At 40.3% G+C, this 19455-nt stretch overlaps 1 protein-coding gene across 9 annotated transcripts in view; it reads left to right on the top strand.

The window, feature by feature from the left end:
* The window catches only part of rbfox1 (RNA binding fox-1 homolog 1), a 1725607-nt gene that overhangs the window by 1164413 nt on the left and 541739 nt on the right, over nucleotides 1-19455 (top strand). The window contains exon 1 of one of the 9 annotated variants that reach the window (XM_043711607.1): nucleotides 9473-9532. The exons of the other annotated variants lie outside the window; for them this stretch is intronic. The gene's annotated coding sequence lies outside the window, so the exon portion shown is untranslated. Of the gene's footprint in view, nucleotides 1-9472; nucleotides 9533-19455 lie in introns of those variants that run through there. 9 annotated transcript variants of the gene reach the window in all.

The raw sequence follows: 19455 nt of genomic DNA, 5'->3' as shown, positions 1-19455 counted from the left end.
CACCTGGAGGTTACGTTTTTCACAATGATATTAAATATGCATGAGAATGTGAAATTGCTTTTTTTTTGCACCAATTACTTCTGAAATGTCAGGTGGGCAACCTTTAACCAGGCCTCTGCCAATACCAGCTGCTGAAAAGAGCAGAATTCTGGCCTGGGGGTGACTATCCTTCCAATTTTGTTTCCTCACTGTTCAGATCCTCTCGTCTTCGTAATCTCGCCTCAGCAGCCTGACTAATATCAGGAGCTTAGTGGCATGGGGGAATCAGCCCTGCAGCCCAATACTGCTGCACCACCGTGCAGCATTCTCCTAATGTGAAAGGATTTATTTTTTCCTCAATAGTGAGAAAATATGAAAATATATGGTCTGAGAAGGGAGATATGGGCACCATTTATAGTGAGTCTATTGTGGCACTTTGATGGTTTGCCAACTGTGATTGCAGACCAGAGGAAGAGAAAAAAATAATTACTTTGGATTGTGATGTTTCCTATCATACTTGTTTGACGTGAGAGAGACTACTCGTGGAGGAACTGGAGCTAGTCCGCTGCAAAATAAGCATATAGTGGTAACTCTCCAGTGATAACATGATTCTCTACCTCATGTAATTCTTTTGCCTACTGCTACTGAGATATCCTGGGCACAGGAGAAACCATGGGATCATACAAAGAGCTAAAGGTCAACAGCAATATTTTCAACTTGGCAGTTGTTTTTCCTTTCACTGCGGTTTCTCGGCACAGAAGTGGGATCGCTCCTTGCTCTATGCCAATTAAGTATTGTCAACATCAGATCATACCTTCAGTAGTGCATTTATGCATGTTTAATATGTGAAAGAATGAAGCATAAATAATAAATTTATTCCCTTACCTGTTTAGCAGACAAATTGTCTATTGCTTTCTGACTATAGTCTACACGGACTTTTAAGCTACAACAAGAAATTGAATGTAATATTACAGCAATGGGGATTCCTCTAACAGCACAGTTAAAAGCCTATATTAACTAGCAGTCAAAAACTCTAACCCTTGTTGCATCCTAATATTGACATGCATCTAAAAATGTTATCGGGTTATGTATTGGTGAATTAGCTACTTGTACCTTATTATTTTTAATAAAACTCAATGTATCAACATTTAGCATTTAAATGTCGGGCAGATAATAATCATATATAATTATTCTGATTTGTGTTTTTTTTTTATTTAGCTTGAAAATTGAGTGAGTCATATAAATGTAATTTGTTTCTGTGTTCCTTGCATCTAAGAATGAATGAAAAGGAATAACCTTAGTAAGACTCCCGCCATTATCAGTGGAAATCTAGTTCAACTTTGAAATTTGGATTGTGTTTCAGAAACGAGCCACTTCTATAACTATTAACACATTTGACCATTGCAGTATAGCACTTGAGTTTTGCTGAAAAAAAACACATAAATTTGTTGAGTTTTTTTTATCTTGCATTCATCAACACATTTCACAAGAATACCAATTTAAGGGGAACACCATTTTTATACTGTATGAGCAGAATGTGTTGATTGGTTGCCAAGTGAACTATGATTGGTCGAGGAGTTACCATGGCAAGTGCAACAATTAATGCACCATCCAGTGGCAGAAACCTACTACTACAGGCTGCATTTCTTAAAGAAACAGTATATAAATGAATAAGGGCTGAAGAAGGGCTTGTGCCCGAAACATCGATTCTCCTGTTCCTTGGATGCTGCCTGACCTGCTGCGCTTTTCCAGCAACACATTTTGAGCTATAAATGAATAAGCCCAATAAAGGAACAGTAACAGTAACAGTGAAGGGTACAGTGTAACAGAAGCAGAGAAAGGAAAAATGAAATATGAGGAAAGCAAACAAGTGTAAGAATAGAAATCCTGAACTCTACTTCTCACAATAACAAAACATCTTCAACAAAAGTCGAGACAAAGCTGCCCACTTGATTGGCATGACACCCACACAAACATTCAATCACTTCACCACTGACACTCAGTTGCAGCAGCATGTACTACCTACAAGATGCACTCCAGAAATTTGTCAAAGATGCTTTGACAGCACCTTCCAAACCCATAACTACCACCATCTAGTGGTACAAGGGGAGCAGATACACTGGAACATCATTTACAAGTCTCAGTCCAAGCCACTCACAATCTTGCCTTGAAAATATATGTCAGTTTCTTCAGTGTCGCTTGGTCAAAATCCTGAATTCTTTTCTTAACAGTATTGTGGGTCTACCAACAGCACATGGACTGCAATGGTTCAAGAAGGCAACTCATCACCACCTTCTCAAGAGCAACAAGGGACAGGCAATGAATGCTCACATTCCATGAAAGGCAAAAATGGAAATCAAGCCCTTAATTATGGATTAAATTACAGTTATTCAACTAATATATGCAATTTCATCTTGCTAATCAAATGATAAATGATCCCAAGAAGAAGTCTTTGAAAATCTTCTTTGCCGTTGGCAAGGAGAGGCATTGCATGATTAATATGTGCAAGTCTGAAAGACCATCTCAAAATTGTCATGAGCTTCAGGAAAACCAGACTCTAAGTCAGGTCAAAGAGACAGAAACCCCAACAGTCTATCCATAAGTTTTGTTGAAACATTCTACAACAGAGAGTATGAGAAGAGGACCTGAAGGGGCTATCTAAGAGAAGCTCATTGAAGAAGTATGCACTCCTCTGTTGATTAAAGTCTTTCGGGAGGCCCTTCTGAGCAATGAAAAAGACCATACCATTACTTGAACATGCACACAAATATGAAACCAAAGTGACAGGCCAATAACCATGACATGCAGCCAATACTTTTTGCCACCTTCAGCAAAGTGCAACAAGCCAATGAGATTGACTGGTATTATATGATCAGAAACTTCTATCATCATTTGCGTCATATGCCCTGAAAAGACACAGCAATACATATTAAAAGTTAAAATTGACACAGGAACTAAGACCAACGCAATACCACTATGCGTACTGAAAAACATATACCTTAGTGAGTGCTGCTCCGTGATTCAGCCTACAAGAGACTGTCTCTCAGCATATAATGGGTAATTAATTTCATGCAATGGAAGGATCATACTACAGTGCAAACATCTAAGCTTACCTTAGCTTCCTGAAATTTGCTACTGGGTAGATACCAACTGCCCAGCAGTGGCAGGACATCTAGTATGCACAGATATAAAATACACATCTTAGCTCCAGAAATAGTCCACTGGATCTGCTGTAGATAACTAGGGCTGATATTACTTTCAAAGGATACTGTTAATGATATATGATCCGGGACATGAAATTAAAATCTGGAAATCCTGAAACTGACCAGTTGCAACTATTGAATCTCACTCCTTCAGGTGTCACATTGTTTGTTTAGGCTTATAAAATCCTACATTCAATTTTGTTTAAAATTACCTTTGTAATTCTTTTCTCATTCTGAATTCAATCTTTCTCTTGCCAATTCTAAATTAACTCATCCAATTTCCTTCATCATTCATTTTGTTTCTTTCTGTATTCTTGCAATTCAGTAATTAATAAGAAACAATATTTGGTTTGATGTCCAGGGTTCTGAGATGCACCTTGTTGATGCATTAATTCACATTTCCAGCAAGTTGCAGCATAGAGGCAATATGAGCTGTCAGGTGAGTTAAGTGTCCAGTTTCTGGCATCCGCCACTAACATGTCCCAATTCATGCAACTCTTGGCCATTCAATTTCTTGCTGTTGTTGACTTTTGCGATATTTTTTAATGACATGGATTGGGAATCGATTTTTCTATTTTGCCTGTATCAAATCTTTCCAATTTTGGGAAATGCAGCAGAAACTGTTTATACTGTGGTGCCAAATAGCAATAGTATGTATGGGTGTTGCTAAGTCCGACAGATCACCAGAGGTCAGGAAACAGATAAGAACAGGAGACTGTACGGAAAGCAAATGGAAGGATGGGATGGCCAAAGAAAATTAGAAAAAGGAGAAAGTAATAAAGAGCACCAATAGAAAAGAAGGTACAACATCAAAGAATTGCAAACAAAAGACAAGATAAAAACTGGCAGCAAAGTTTCATCAGGGTCTGAGCAATGTGGGCTACGGTGAGATTTGTGTGAGAATTAGATGAGAAATCCAATGAGGTCGGTCTCAATGTGAAGAGCAACACATTCCATTTTTTATGCTTTTCACAAGGTGGGTGATGGGTTTCTTGCTAGGCAACAGCGAAATACTGATAAATGGGGATTCGGTTTGTTAAATGCCTTATTAATGGCATAACTTGCTCCATTAATATTCTTCTGTCTACCTTACCAACCTGATCAAGCCAGCTAGGTATTGAAAAAAACAAAGGAAGCCAGAGTGGGTACCTGGCAGATTCGGTTCACAGCTTGAGCATTTGGATGCTGGGTACCAACAGCCCGAGGTACGATCAATGAGTACTGATAATGTGTACCCCATGTCCACCCAATATATGCCAGCTTCTTAGAGCTCTCATGGCACATCTCGGATCCATGTGCAGGATGTTCCTGCACTTCAGTGCTGCTCATTGGGCTACACTGATACCTATCATTGTAAAGCTCGAGCAAGGACACTATGCACTCAGGCTCATACACCCTGCTCACGGACTGGACCAGCCCACATCTCCAGGCACTTTGCTCACTGTCACAGAGCTCACTTGCTTTGACCCTACCTGTATTTTCACAGCATCTCAGCCTTGCTTTGCCTTGTTGCACTTTGTCCCCTCAGCTAGAGATAAAAGGCTCATATTTTGCTGTCTTGCTTTGTCCTTTGGCACAGACACAAAAGAAACATAAACCTTTCATGGTTGCCAGATTCCTGTCAAGTCAACAATGTTAGCCTTTGTGCAGGGAAAGACTCCCTGCACAGTACATCGAGGCTTGCCTCCATTACCAGTCTGTTGTCTCGGAAATGGTCAGTCATCCACTTGGGGCAACCAGAGTCCGAGCATTCTGCCCCTGAGGAACTGGAAGTCGAGCAGCCCACCACCTGTCCTCGGTCTTCCTGCCATGTGAGGAGCTGCTATCCTCCTGCAATGAGAGAGAGGTGGGTTTGAAGGGAGATGAAAGTAGATGGTATAGCTGTTACATTTGGAGCAGGTGGGAAGGTGTCTTGAACGAGGCATGATTATTGAATTTGGGGATTGGGGTGGATGAGAGCAAGTGAGGGAAGATGTTGCAGGCAATAGTGACAGTAGGAGAGCATGAGCCTGAGAAGGAGATGGGTGTAGTAGCAAAGATGAACCGAGTGTGAGGTGGCATATATACTCATTGATCTTCTTCTTGCATTGCTGTATATTCCTTCAGATGGCTGAGACTGCACTGACCTGGTTAGTAAGTTAGGCCTGTGTGGCATGGTCTGGTGTCATGGTGCAAATGCTAGCCCTGGATTTGAAGATGAAGTCCCACCATCCCATCCAGCAGGTCGTCATCTCCCTGTTTGCACAGAGGGATGCCTGTGATGGCCAAGTCTGGGGAAAATGCAGCACAGCTCCACACTGACAGTATTTCTCAGGGTATACAATACACTTTTAAAGATGGTGCAGATGCAAGGGAGGCTGGTAAATTCCAGAACACTTGCAGAGTGACACATTTTGTGGCGATGGCATATGGTAAGATGGAGTGGGAATCATTTGTCAGGAGTGGGGTAGGTTATTATCAAGGTAAGTTTCTTCAGATGCAGCAAGAACCTTCCCTGGGTCTGACCGTGCAACACCCTCCAAAAAAACTCAGCACAACTTAGCCTTTGATAAAAAAGTAAGCTTTAGCTTATATTGAACTTTGGCAGTGTTTCAAGTGCAAGGGAATTGATGAGCACGGACATTAAGAAGAAGATTAGTTGGAGGGAAAAATAGCACAGCGATTCCTTTTTGGCCATTTTGTGGCACATACAAAGCCAATTCCATCACCAGGAAAAGACATTGAAATAAGGCAATAGTGCCATTAAATTGCAGCACAAAAATGTATACAAAGTTGAATCATGATGTCAGAAATGGTGACAAACTACTTGAAGAGAAATAGTGGAAGAAAAGAATGGAATTCCCCAAATTTATTTCTCTTAAGATGGAGAATAAGCCACAATTAATACAGTCTTGGAACAATACATTTTCTATTAGCATTTTTAAAGACTCTCATAATAACCCAGATATTATTTTGCCAGGAATGGCCTATCCATGTGCGTGTGTGCTACATTGGCATCATATGAATGGTTAAAATCAGTGGTATGTTTGAACTACAGAAATCAGAAACACAAGGCTATTTCACTCGAAAGGTTAGCAGTCAGTGAGATTTCATTTTAACAGTGGACGGAAAGAAAATCTCCTAAAGATACAATGCTTCAAGCATCACCTCAGGAGAAATAATTTCTTCAAGGTTCCTGAAAGTACTCGCTGAATCACAAAGACTCTCCAGTTTCACTAAACGACTTTTACTCCTTATGAAGCTTATGCTGCTCTTACTGTCTTCTCACATTATGGAACTTTCTTTTCCCATTGAAATCAATTAATCATAAGTGAACTGCTTCAACCCGACATTTGAATATGGATCCAAATTGCAGCAGAGCGGTGTCTAGCCGTTAGCGATTGTATACCTTTGATTTAAACCTTAATTAGAAAATAGACATTTGTTAATGTCAGGAAAAGTTGATATGTTGTTTTTTGAACAGAAGTAGTGAATAATAAATGGTTTATTGACTGGATAGGATGTCTTCAAATACATTGTAATGAATTTTTTTGCTTTGTCATTACAGTAAGCCTGTTGATGAGAATGCAGCTTTGCTCCTTTAGTGACCCCTCCATCTCAGTCTGATGCTTTACTTGTTCTGTATTCCCTGAGCTGCAGTAGTTCATTTCTTCATCCATTGTCATCCTTATGATGTTATACTGCAGTGCTGCTAATGTATACAAGGGCTGCTGTTGTTGCCAACCCGTCTAGAGGCCTTTAATACATAATTCAGTAACCTAATTATACAATAGGTTAACAGTCTATGGGCACATTTGATTTTAGTCAAAGTGGCTCTCACTGTTTCACTGCCAAATAGTCCAAAATAGTAAGTATATGTAAGCAGATAGATTTCATGGCTCCTCAGTAAATTGGTCTACTTAGTGATTCACTATACAGATTGGGTGAGGCTGTGAATGGTCTGCACTAGCAGCTCAAATCAATTGGTTTCCCACTGCATCTGTTTCCTTTTCCACTGAAGGTCCAGGACAACCATTCAAGTTCTTCATGGAAACTCATTTACTGGTCTCACTGCAGCTTTTATTCAATTTGGAATCGAATGTAGTTAATCGAAAGTAAAGACCGATGGCAGTGAAAATTCAGCTACCAATTCACTACAAGGCCATTTTGCACTGCGGCCTCGTCCATTTTCACTTCCAGAATGTCCTCATGGGGACGATCAATCAGTGCTGTGCATTGGTGAGACTGGTGATCCAGCAGGGTCAATAATTACCCATTCACACCATGAAGTATTGTTCCATCAACTGAGACAACAAGGTTCATTTTCAAGTAAATATAGAGCTCAGAATTGAGTGCGTGATTTCACCAAACCTCAGAAGCTAAAGAAAATGCATTGAAAATTGCAGGTACTTGCAGAGGTTCAGAAAGTTGTGACTGACTCATTAAAGTAAGTTAGACAAGGGAAGGCCTTCTTTTCTAGGATCTTTCTGTTCATGTCTGGTACCAGTGTATCTAGCTGGTTAACCTTCCTAACAGAAGAATAGAAATTAGTTCATCCAGGCAAACTGAGCACATTGAGCAAATCTTTGCTGGAATAGATAGATTTGAGGAACAGCCATTTTTCGGGCTTGAACACCATTTAAATAAAATTGGCAACTGCAGACACAGATTGAACGATCCCAGGAAGTAAAGTGCAAATCGGCATTGAAGGGCAAGCAGCTGTACTGCCAGCAGTGGCCTTGAGCTAAGTCCTGAGAGGCCACTGAGGTAATGAAAAGGAAGAGAAAATGATTAGGGAAAGGGAGGCATTTGGGAAGGACGGTGGGTGATCAAAGTCAGCAAGTTGGTGTGCACTTCCAGAGTGTCTTGTACTTGATGCTTTAGATCCTAGCAACTGCTTTTGTATGCCATAGATGCAAAATGATCATATGTCATCAGAATATGTCAATGATTTCAATCTGAATGCAGGGCATACATTTTTAATATACAATTCTGCATGCCAAATTCAATACAAGTCACTGTGGCATGGTAACCAGATCTCAGATGCAGCTTTCTTATTGGTTTATGATGTGCATACATTTGAGAATGAGATAACTTAAGTAATAAAGGGTGGTGAAATGTTTACAAAGATGATGGCTAAAATGAAAAAAAGTTGCAATTAAATATGCAGCAAGAAGAGTCAAGAGTCAAGAAACCATCAATGTCCCATTTTGAATGTATATGCAAATTGTACTTGAGAAAGATGTGTTCTCAATAGTGTTGAAGGACTTTTTAAAATTGATTTGTGGGATATGGGCATCACCAGCTGACAAGCATTTATTGCCCATACCAAGGTGGTGGTGAGTTGCCTTTTCGAACTACTGCAGTGCACCTGCTGTGGATTGATCCAGAATTCGGTTAGGCTGAGAATTTCAGGATCTGACCCAGCAACAGTGAAGGAACAGCTATGTATTTCCATGTCAGGATGGTGAGTGGCTTGGAGGGGAAACTTGAAGGTGATGGTGTCCCCATGTGTGTGCTGCTCTTGTCTTTCAAGACAGAAGTCGTCGTGGGTATTAAAGGGGTTGTCTGAGGATATTTGATGAATTTGTTACAGCAGTTAACCAGGACAAAAGTCAAAACCGTTAAATTGCTATTTTCCCCTAACTTATTACATGTTATATAATGCTCTTTATAATAAGGATTGAGTGACTTTTAAATTTAGTTTAATAATGAGGAAAATATGATGGCTGCGATCCAACAATCCTGTCATGTTTTCCTCTTCAGTTTAGGTTATAGAGGTTTACAAATCATGGATAGGGTGAATAGCCAAAGTCTTTTCCTTGGGGTGGGGGGAGTCCAGAACTAGAGGGCATAGATTTAAGTGAAAGCTTTGAAAGGGATCCAAGGGGCAACGTTTTCACGTAGAGAGAGGTTCGTGTATGGAATAAGCTGCCAGAGGAAGTGGTGGAGGCTGGTACAATTACAGCATTTAAAAGGCATCTGGATGGGTATATGAAAAGAAAGCGTTTAGAGGGATGTGGGCCAAATGCTGGCAAATGGGACCAGATTAATTTAGGATACCTGGTTAGCATGGACGTGTCAGCCTGAAGGGCCTGTTTCCATGCTGTACAGCTCCATGACTCTATAAGTTAAAAGTGAGAAGTCTTAACTTCTTCCCAAAACCCCGAAGAGGTTTTTGCGCCGTACTGAAACTCAATAAAGCTGGATTCGGACTGTGCAGACTCAACACCTACAGTCTGTTTAAATGCCCAGGATATATCAATCCTGTTCAGTCAGCTGTACTCTGAAAACATCTTTCTTTATTCTAGTAGCTGCTGCTACAAAAATGAAATTTATTTGAAGAAAAACTGGAGGAAAAATCTTTTCAGGTAAAGTTTACATAGCTTTTTCTTTTAAACAGAGAAGCTATCCTTTTATAAGTGTGAATGAATGTGTGCATGCATGTCTGAATGTATGTGTTTGCATTTGTGCATGTGTGTGCCTCAGTATGTTTGCACATGTTTGCATTTGTGTGTATTTGCATGTGTGTTTGCAAGTGTGGGTTTATGTGGACACATTTGAATGCGTGCATGTACACTTGTGCATGAAGGACCACAAGCTGCATATTCCTTTATTCTGGGATAGATAATCATAAATATCAGTTTGGGCACATCTTGGTGTCAGTGTGTTTACTTTGGCCAGCCTTTGTGATTGCATTTGTGGCCTCCTCAGTCCAAAACCTTCTTTTGAGGGACACCTTGTTGACCCAACACCTTCAGTGAGGAATATTTGTTCAGATATTTTAATCAGTCTATTCATGTTACAAGACACGTCTGGAACAGGAGGGACGTGGGCTTAGTTCTCCTGACTCAGAGGCAGGAACACTACCACTGCACTACAGGAAACCTTTCCACCCTTGTTAAGGATATTTTCTAATGAACCTGTTCTGAGATGTTTCTGGAGGGGACATGAATTTGGGTCTCCTGGCTCAGAGATGGGGACACTATCATCATGCCAAAAGATCCCTTTTTATTCTACTATCCTTCATAATAAAATGACCCCTAAATCTCACCTTCACTTACTTGATGTATCCTATTAGACTCCAGTAATATATTGAATTCCACTGAAGCCTGTGTAAGGGAACTGCTGGCATACAGAACCCCTACATTGGCTTTTTACCTCAAGGTTCAAGAATTAGAAACATGCCAAAAGATTTACAGAAATGGCAGAGACTGAGCACAGTTGGATTTCTGGCTATAACTTCAACAGGCAGATGAAACAAAACGACAGAAGCTCCTGAGGAATTTCAGGACCATGGTGCATTTGATCAATGTAATTAAATTAATTTGTTGTGGAAACTTGTGGAGTGTTAATCATTTCACCTGATTGTCACCTAGATTGTGTTCACAATTAGTAGAGGTGAACGTTCTAATTACTGATCACTGAAAAGGAATCATGAGAGAGAGAGAGAGAAATAAGGAATAAGAGTTTCTAAACAAATAGCATGACAGGCCTCCGGTTTCTTTTGTTTTAATATAAAGTTATGAGTTAAATTTTGAGATCTATAATTACAAACATTTTTATAGTTAATAATGCTAGTGTTTGCATTTTTAATACTCTTGAGCGAGAGAGACTAGTTATGAAATGGTCAGAAAACAAAACTACAAATGTTTAGAAAATCTGATTGGAAAATTACAACCTAGCTCTTTAGAACTTTTTAAAATTCTCTTGTGGGACATGGGTGTCACTGGCTGGGCCAGAATTTACTGCCCATCTCTCGTTGCCCTTGAGAAGGTGATGGTAAGCTTCCTTCTTGAACCACTGCAATACATGTGCTGGACTTTGGATTCCTCTCCACGTAAATGTTGACAGATCGAGCTTTTTTCTTATTCAGTGATTGGCAGATACGAGAAATCAAATATCATATTCAATGCTCAATTTTCTGATGTTGCAGAATGTTGTCTCGTCTTTCTGTTGCACTGATACCAGAATATTGGACCAAACTAATGGACCACACTCCTCCTGCCCATTCTGTCAAATTCTTGTGCAATAAAAGCAACCCTGAGGGTGATACTGCAGTGCCTTTAAAGCCCAGAAGATCTCAATTGCTGCCTAAATGCAGCTTAAGTCCATTATTCTCACTAGTGCATCAATCTGCCCCTCGTAAGTCCATCATAGTTACCTTGCTGTTTATTCTCAACTTCAAAACGTTAAGAGATAAAAGTTAAATAGTCAGACATATAAAATATTTATTCATCATTATAATTTAAATATTATGAAATTTAATTCTGACCATAAGCAAAGTTTCAGAATTTATTGTAAGAAAGATAGCCTCAACTCTGACTAGCCCCCACTTTAGAACATAGAACATGGAACACTACAGCGCAGAACAGGCCCTTTGATCCTCGATGTTGCACCGACCTGTGAACTAAGCTAAGCCCATCACCCTACACCATCCCATCATCATCCATGTGCTTATCCTAAGATTGTTTAAATCTCCCTAATGTTGCTGAGTTAACTATAGGCAGGGCATTCCACACCCTTAACACTCTCTGCGTAAAGAACCTGCTTCTGACATTTGTCTTAAATCTATCACCCCTCAATTTGTAGTTGTGTCCCCTCATACAAGCTGACGTCATCATCCTTGAAAAAAGACTTTCACTGTCTACCCTTTCTAAACCTCTGATCATCTTGTATCTCTCTATCAAATCCCATCTTAGCCTTCTTCTTTCCAATGAAAACAGACCCAAATCTCTTAGCCTTTCCTCATAAGACCTTCCCTCCAGACAAGCAACGTCCTGGTAAATCTCCTCTGCACCTTTTCCAATGCTTCCACATCCTTCCTGTAATGGGGCAACCAGAACACTACACAATATTCCAAGTGCGGCCATAGTGTTTTGTATAGTTGCAGTATGATATTGCGGCTCCGAAACTCAATCCCTCTACCAATAAAACCTAACACACCATATCCCTTCTTAATAGCACTATCAACCTGGGTGGCAACTTTCAGGGATCTATGTACATGAATCCCAAGATCCCTCTGCAAATCCACACAACTAAGAATCTTTCCATTGACCCAGTATTCTGCCTTCCTGGTATTCTTCCCAAAGTGAATCACCTCACATTTATCTGCATTGAACTCCATTTGCCACCTCTCAGCCCAATTCTACAGTTTATCCAAGTCCCCCTGCAACCTGCAACGTTCTTCCTCACTGTCCACTACTCCACCGACTTTAGTGTCATCTGCAAACCCCTCCATCTATGCCTGTGTCTAAGTGATTTATAAAAATGACAAACAACAGTGGTCCCAAAATGATCCTTGTGGCACAACACAAGTAACCGGACTCCAGGCTGATTATTTTCCATTAACCACCACTCGATGCCTTCTTACAGATAGCCAGTTTATAATCCATCCTCAATGCTAAATCATCCTCAATTCCATGCCTCTGCATTTTCTCCAACAGCCTACACAAGTAACTGGACTCCAGGCTGATTATTTTCCATTAACCACCACTCGATGCCTTCTTACAGATAGCCAGTTTATAATCCAAACTGCTAAATCATCCTCAATTCCATGCCTCTGCATTTTCTCCAACAGCCTACCATGTGGAAGTTTAACAAAGGCCTTACTGAAGTTCATGTGCACCACATCAACTGCCCTACCCTCACCCACATGCTTGGTCACCTTCTCAAAAAACTCAACAAGGTTTGTGAGACATGACCTCCCCTTGATGAAACCATGTTGACTATCTGCAATCAAATTGTTGCTTGCTAATGATTATAAATTTTATCTCTCATAATTCTTACTAAAACTTTTCCTACAACAGAAGTAAGGCTCACTGGTCTATAATTTCCTGGGTCATCTCTACTGCCCTTCTTGAACAAGGGCACAACATTTGCAGTTCTCCCGTCCTCTGCTACTAAACCTGTAGACAATGATGACTCAAAGATCAAAGCCAAAGGTTCCAACACTTCCTCCCTAGCTTCCCAGAGAATCCTCAGATAAATCCCATCCAGTCCAGGTGACTTGTCTACTTTCACTCCTTCTAAAATTGATAACACTTCTTCCTTACTAACCTCGATCCTTTCTAGTCTAATATCTCATATCTCATTCTTCTCCTCTACAGTAATCTCCTTTTCATGAGTGAAAATTGATGAGAAATATTCTCATTATACCTACTTTCATACCTATTCACTGAGTGTATACTATAGACAAAACGCAAGAGGCATTCTAGCAAAAAATAAAATTATGTGTCTGTTGAGGATTTATTTAAAAGTATTTTTTAAATCTTTTTGATTAAAAGAAATCACTGCATTGAATTTCCTTCAACTAATCTCTTACAAAAATAACCATTTGTATTCTAATTTGTTTGACAGCTTTGATAGATTTGACAACATGTTTCAGGCACACTCTAGTCTACGTTTTGCAATACCGAAGGGTAGGTGGTGCCCTTCTCCACAGCACTAGACCCACCCCTCCAAAGGGGACCTGAACCCCCAAGGCATTCTGATACCTCACCCTTCCAAAGGGTATCTCACCCTTGTTCTCCAAAATAAATTCACTGAAACATATCTTCTCTAACTTGATCTGCTTGCACACTTGGGTTCCAGTCAACAGGGAAAATAGTGTGTAATGATGACCATGAAACCATTGCCAATTATCAGGGAAAACCCATCTGGTTTGCTAATGTTCTTTCGGGAAGGAAACTGTCATCCTTATCTGGTCAGGCCTATAGCTACGTGGCTGACTCTTAACTGCCCTCTGGGCAATTAGGGATGGACAATGAATATTGGTCTAGCCAGTGACGCCCACATCCTGTGAATGAATTTAAAAAAAAACAATTTCAATGAAGACAGGCGTCTCCAAGAACCAGAGTCAAAAGGTGTGATGCTGGAAAAGCACAGTCAGTCAGGCGGCATCTGAGGAGCAGGAGAGTCGATGTGTTGAACCTAAGCTCTTCATCAGGAATATTGGCAGGAGGGCCAATGGGGCTGAGAGATGAATGGGAGTGGAGTGGGGCTGGGGGGATATCTGACTCTGATCTCCAGCATCTGCAGTCCTCACTTTCTCCACCTCCAAGAACCATGTTTGTGTCAATCTGGGAAGGTCCACAACCCTGTTGTTTTGAAAATTGGAACTGCGCTTGCAAAGGCATGACTTCTGATTGAGGGATTTTTCTGTTGTTTTCACTGCAATAGGGAGGCTTTCTGTTGTGGCTTAAATCTGGTCCAGGAGTGGCAGAATTGAGCCATGACAGTGCCATCTTTGCCAGGGGTTTGTAACTACAGAGTGTTAAGTTTATGAAGGCTTGTTCCTTTCGAAATCTCAACAAAGAAATTTATTATGGCACAAAAATCTGATGAGAAAAGGCAATATTTTGCATATGTATAATTTTAAGTATTCTCTACTGATTTGCCCAAATAAAACCGAGGAATTTCCAGCATGGACTGATGTGAATAATAACCATAATATGCCTATTTTTGTACAGTGAAGCAATGTTCCTTTAGATTATTTTGTTTATTTGTCATTATTTTGACAGAAGTTAACTTCTGTAGATGTAACATTATAAGTGGTGTGCACATTTAAAAGTCATAAAGAATTAATGAGGGCTTGAGCTCTCAAAAGTTCATCCACTGTTTTCCAGTTCGAACAAAATATTCAGCAACTAACAGTATCCCTGTGCCTGAAGGTATCATTTACAAAGCTTAACATGAATGCATCAACATTTAGGTTGACTTTACTTCCTCTCGGTCCGAAGCAAGGAGAGTTGCATATCTAATAACAGTCTTTAACTCAAACTTTGTTTACTTCAGACATCATTTTCTGATTTTGTATCCGTTATATTAGGTGCTAATGTTCAATTTCTGAAATTATAGCATTTATTACATTTCCAGTGCATCTCTGTCATATCCTTTAGTTGCCATTTGGTGTGTATGTGCCTTAGATTTCAGTTGCTTGCAAAATATTTTCATCAGGTTTACTCCATAGTTACCTCTCTGAAACTAATGGGAAACTTTTGGATTGTGAGTTGTTTGAAATTCCCAAAACTTAGGCAGTTGCTGATTTTTCTGCCAAGTCTATTTTTTTTTATGTTACTCCAGAGTAATGACAGCAGAGAGAGAGAGAGAAAATCTTCAAGTAGGTGCTTAACATTGATAATTTCTCTCCCACTTCCTTTTGCATAGCCTTTCCTTTGGATCTGGTGCATTCTTTCCATTGCAGTGTCTGAACAAATGGATGGCCAGGATAAAGGTCAAACTTTGAGGAGAGAAGGTGAATAGTCAACTGTCGTGAGAACCAATGAGATATTGAGGCCCTGTGGTTCAGATTTTCACAAACTGGAACATGGAACATAAGAGCAATACAGTCCAGGCCCTCCAGCCCTCAATATTGTGCCAACCTTTTATGCTACTCTAAGATCAAACTAACCTACATACCCGACATTTTACTATCTTCCATGTGCCTCTCTTAAGAGTTGCTTAAATGTCCTTAATGTATGTGACCCTACTGCCACTGCTGGCAGTGCATTCCACACACCCACCACTCTCTGTCTAAAGAACTTACCTCTGACACCTCCCCTAAACTTCCTCCAATCACCTTAAAATTATGCACCCTCATAATAGCCATTTCTACCCTGGGAAAAAGTCTCTGGCTATCCACTCTATCTATGCCTGTACTCATCTTGTACACCTCTATCAAGTCACCTCTCATCCTTCTTCACTCCAATGAGAAAATCTAGTGAAGAAGTTAAAAAGAAAAGCTTCAGAAATAGTAATATTTGGATAACATACAATGGCCCACACTACTTAATTTAGGAGCAACAAAACAAGCAGATTCATGCAGAGCTGAAGAACTAGTACAGGAAGGAGGATTCAGATCCCTAAGCATTGGAATCAATTCTGGGACAGGAGAAGTTCATTATAGATGAATGAATTATACTTTAATAGACGTGAAACCAGGTTCTGCAAAACAAGATAAACTAGTCCTATCATTTAGGATAGAATAATTGTTGAAAAGAACAAGGCACAATCAAGGAAAATTATACCCAAGTTTTGGATGTAGGTTTGCTCGCTAAGCTTGAAGGTTCATTTCCAGACATTTTGTCACCCTACTAGGTAACATCTTCAGTGGGTCTCAGACAAAGCACTGCTGAAAATTCCTGCTTTCTATTTATATGTTTGGGTTTCTTTGGGTTGGTGATGTCATTTCCTGTGGTGATGTTATTTCCTCTGGTGAAATCACTTCCTGTTTGTTTTTTCAGGGGGGTAGATATTATACCCAAATGGCGGTAGGGTGAACATCAGTGAGTTGTAAAGAGGATTGGGGGCCCTGTTGTGGCAATATTCCTACCCCTGGTCCATGAGGCCTGAATTCAAGTTCCACCTGTTCCAACGGTGTGTAATAATATCTCTGAACAGTTTGATTAGAAAACTAGGTGAAATTAAAAAATGTAAAGAGGATTGGTCCAGGTGGACTGGAATCAAATAATTGTGACAAAACAGTAAATCAACAATGGGAGTGTGTCAAAGCAGATGTGGTTCAGCATTCTCATAAGGGGGAAGGGCAGGGCATCCAAAACTAGACAGGAAAAGCTATAACAATTGAAATGAGTCAACAAAACAAGACTAAGACAATTTTAAGGTTAAGGGCATAAAAAACAAGAGTAGCCCTCATGCTGGTTCCTTCATTCTGTACAATTGTGGTTGATCATCTGCCTTAATTCCATTTTCCCACACATTACCACTTCCCTAAAAAACCAAAAATATGTCCATCTCAGTACGCAGTAGTGAACCAAACAAAACATTGTAAAAAAAAGTCCACGGAAGAGTAAGAATATAAATTAGTGACAATTTTTAAAGGGAACCCAAATGTTTTCTTGAAAGAATTAAGTGGTAACACAGTGGTCAAAGCAGATTTCAGACCAATTCGAGACCAAACAGGAACTCTTTGTGTTGAGAAGGTTTGCTCAGATATAAAGCAATACAAGCATTCCTTTTTTTATTGTCATTGCTACATTATAATGCAGAAGTAGAAGCAATAGTGATATTGTCTTGGATAAAAGTAGATAATGGGGAGATACAGAAAAGGCTGATTGTCGAAGAGTTCAGTTGCGGTGGTTGCAAGGTTAATGAGAGGGGAAAAGGCAGAAATTGTCAATATTCAGGGCATAATCTACCAGACCTTCTCAGATATGGGAGTGGTGCCAGCACTTCAAGTCTTCCATCCCTATTGTAAAAGGTGAGGGGAGAAAATCAGCAACTCTGGGTCACTCAGCCTAACCAAGGGGGCGGAGAACATTTAAAGACAATAATCTGCGACAAAATTCATCAGCATTTAGACTAGTATGAACCAATAACTGCAAGCTAGCACGGACCTTTTCAAGGTAAGTTAGATTAGATTTCCTACAGTATGGAAACAGGCTCTTCAGCCCAACAAGTCCACACCAACCCTCTGAAGAGTAACCCACCCAGACCTTATATTTACCCCTGACTAATGCCCCTCACACTATGGGCGATTTAGCACGGCTAATTCACCTGATATGCACATCTTTGGATTATGGGAGGAAACCAAAGCACCTGGAGGAAATCCATACAGACACAGGGAGAATGTGCAAACTCCACACAGACAGTCACCCGAGGCAGGCATTGAACCCGGGTCCTAGGCACTATGACGCAACAGTGCTAACAACTGAGCCACCATGCCACCCTTTGACTAGCTTGAGTTAGTCAAGTTATATTTGACTAACTTGGCTAACTCATTGATGAAGCAACAGAAAAAGAATGATGACTGGGATTGAATCGAGGCGGCTTTCAGATATTGTTCTGTTCCATGGGGAAAGGTCCAATGCTGTTCAAAAGCTGCTCTTGAGAATCCATTGGTATTAAGGATCCTATGGAAGTCCTGCCCACTGAGCACTGCTGCCAAGTCAGGGACTGGCAACCCCTCATTACTATCATTGCTATAGCAAGTAATGGATGTTCAGATTTGCTCCAGACCAAAGGCAAGTGAGTGACTTTTAACACTCTGTCCCATTCCCATGCCAGATCCCTTGATCAGGCACTAAGTGATGGTCTGATAATGAGAGTCCCAAATTGATGGACCCCTGGCAAATCTTGATGCTTTGGCAGGCATAGGGAAACTAATGGTTCCTTGTTTATCCCTAATCCACCACTGAGGGCCGAAGGGCCTGTACTGCGCTGTAATGTTCTATATCTATGAATTGTGGTAAATTCAGAGTTAATGGAAGTTGATTAAGTCATTAATGAGGCCAGCTGACATTCTGAAATTCTGGATCAGCTCCTTCCCTTCTGCGACTTCATCAGGGGAGGTTCTGTTATTGCTGAGAGTTCACACCTCTCCCATGACTCAGTGGACCCAGTCGCTTTATTTACTACTATGATGGACTGTATTAATCCAGCCCAAAGAGTGCTGTGCAACATTGTAGATTTTGTTAGCAAAATTGAAGCACTTGGAATTATAGGGACAATGGAAACATGACTAAGAATTAGAAAGAAAGAGTAATAGAGTATATTTGATACTGGAAAATATAACAGAGTGGCGTCCTTCAGGGATCAGTATTAGGTCCACTGCTCTTGGACATATATATTAATTATTTGCATTTAGATATTGAAGGCATAATTTAAAAAAAAATAGCAAATGCTGGAAACAATTGGGCAAAATATTAACAGACTTCAGGAGGACATAATATGATGAAACAGATCCATGTCAGATGAAGATTAGTGAAGAGAAATGTGCAGATATGTTTTGCAGGAAGAATGAAAAGTGATAATATAACTAAATGTTACAGTTATAAATATTAAAGCGGTGAAGGGACTCCGAGACATGTTTGCACGTGCAAAAGTTGGCTCGCCCTGCTGAAAGGGTCATCTTAAATCACCTAAGAAAATGGGTTTGATTAATAAGTAAAGAATCCACAAAAGCAAACTATGTTATGCCAAAGCCTTTGTATTAACACTGCTTAGGCATGGAGTATTGTTTTTAATTCTGATGTGATCAAGTGACCTATGGCCTCCATGATTGTTACAGAAATATTGATGAGCTTGGAATGTGAAAGCTGAAAGTGTGTTGCTGGAAAAGCGTAGCAGGTCAGGCAGCATCCAAGGAGCAGGAGAATCGACGTTTCGGGCATGAGCCCTTCTTCAGGAATGAGGAAAGTGTACCAAGCAGGCTAAGATAAAAGGTAGGGAGGAGGGACTTGGGGGAGGGGCGTTGGAAATGCGATAGGTGGAAGGAGGTCAAGGTGAGGGTGATAGGCCGGAGTGGGGTGGGGGCGGAGAGGTCAGGAAGAAG

The sequence above is a fragment of the Chiloscyllium plagiosum genome, chromosome 21, assembly GCF_004010195.1.
Source record: "Chiloscyllium plagiosum isolate BGI_BamShark_2017 chromosome 21, ASM401019v2, whole genome shotgun sequence".
NCBI classification, from domain to species: domain Eukaryota; kingdom Metazoa; phylum Chordata; class Chondrichthyes; order Orectolobiformes; family Hemiscylliidae; genus Chiloscyllium; species Chiloscyllium plagiosum.
The sequence above is the reverse complement of the archived record's forward strand: the minus strand, read 5'-3'. Positions and strand labels throughout refer to the sequence as shown.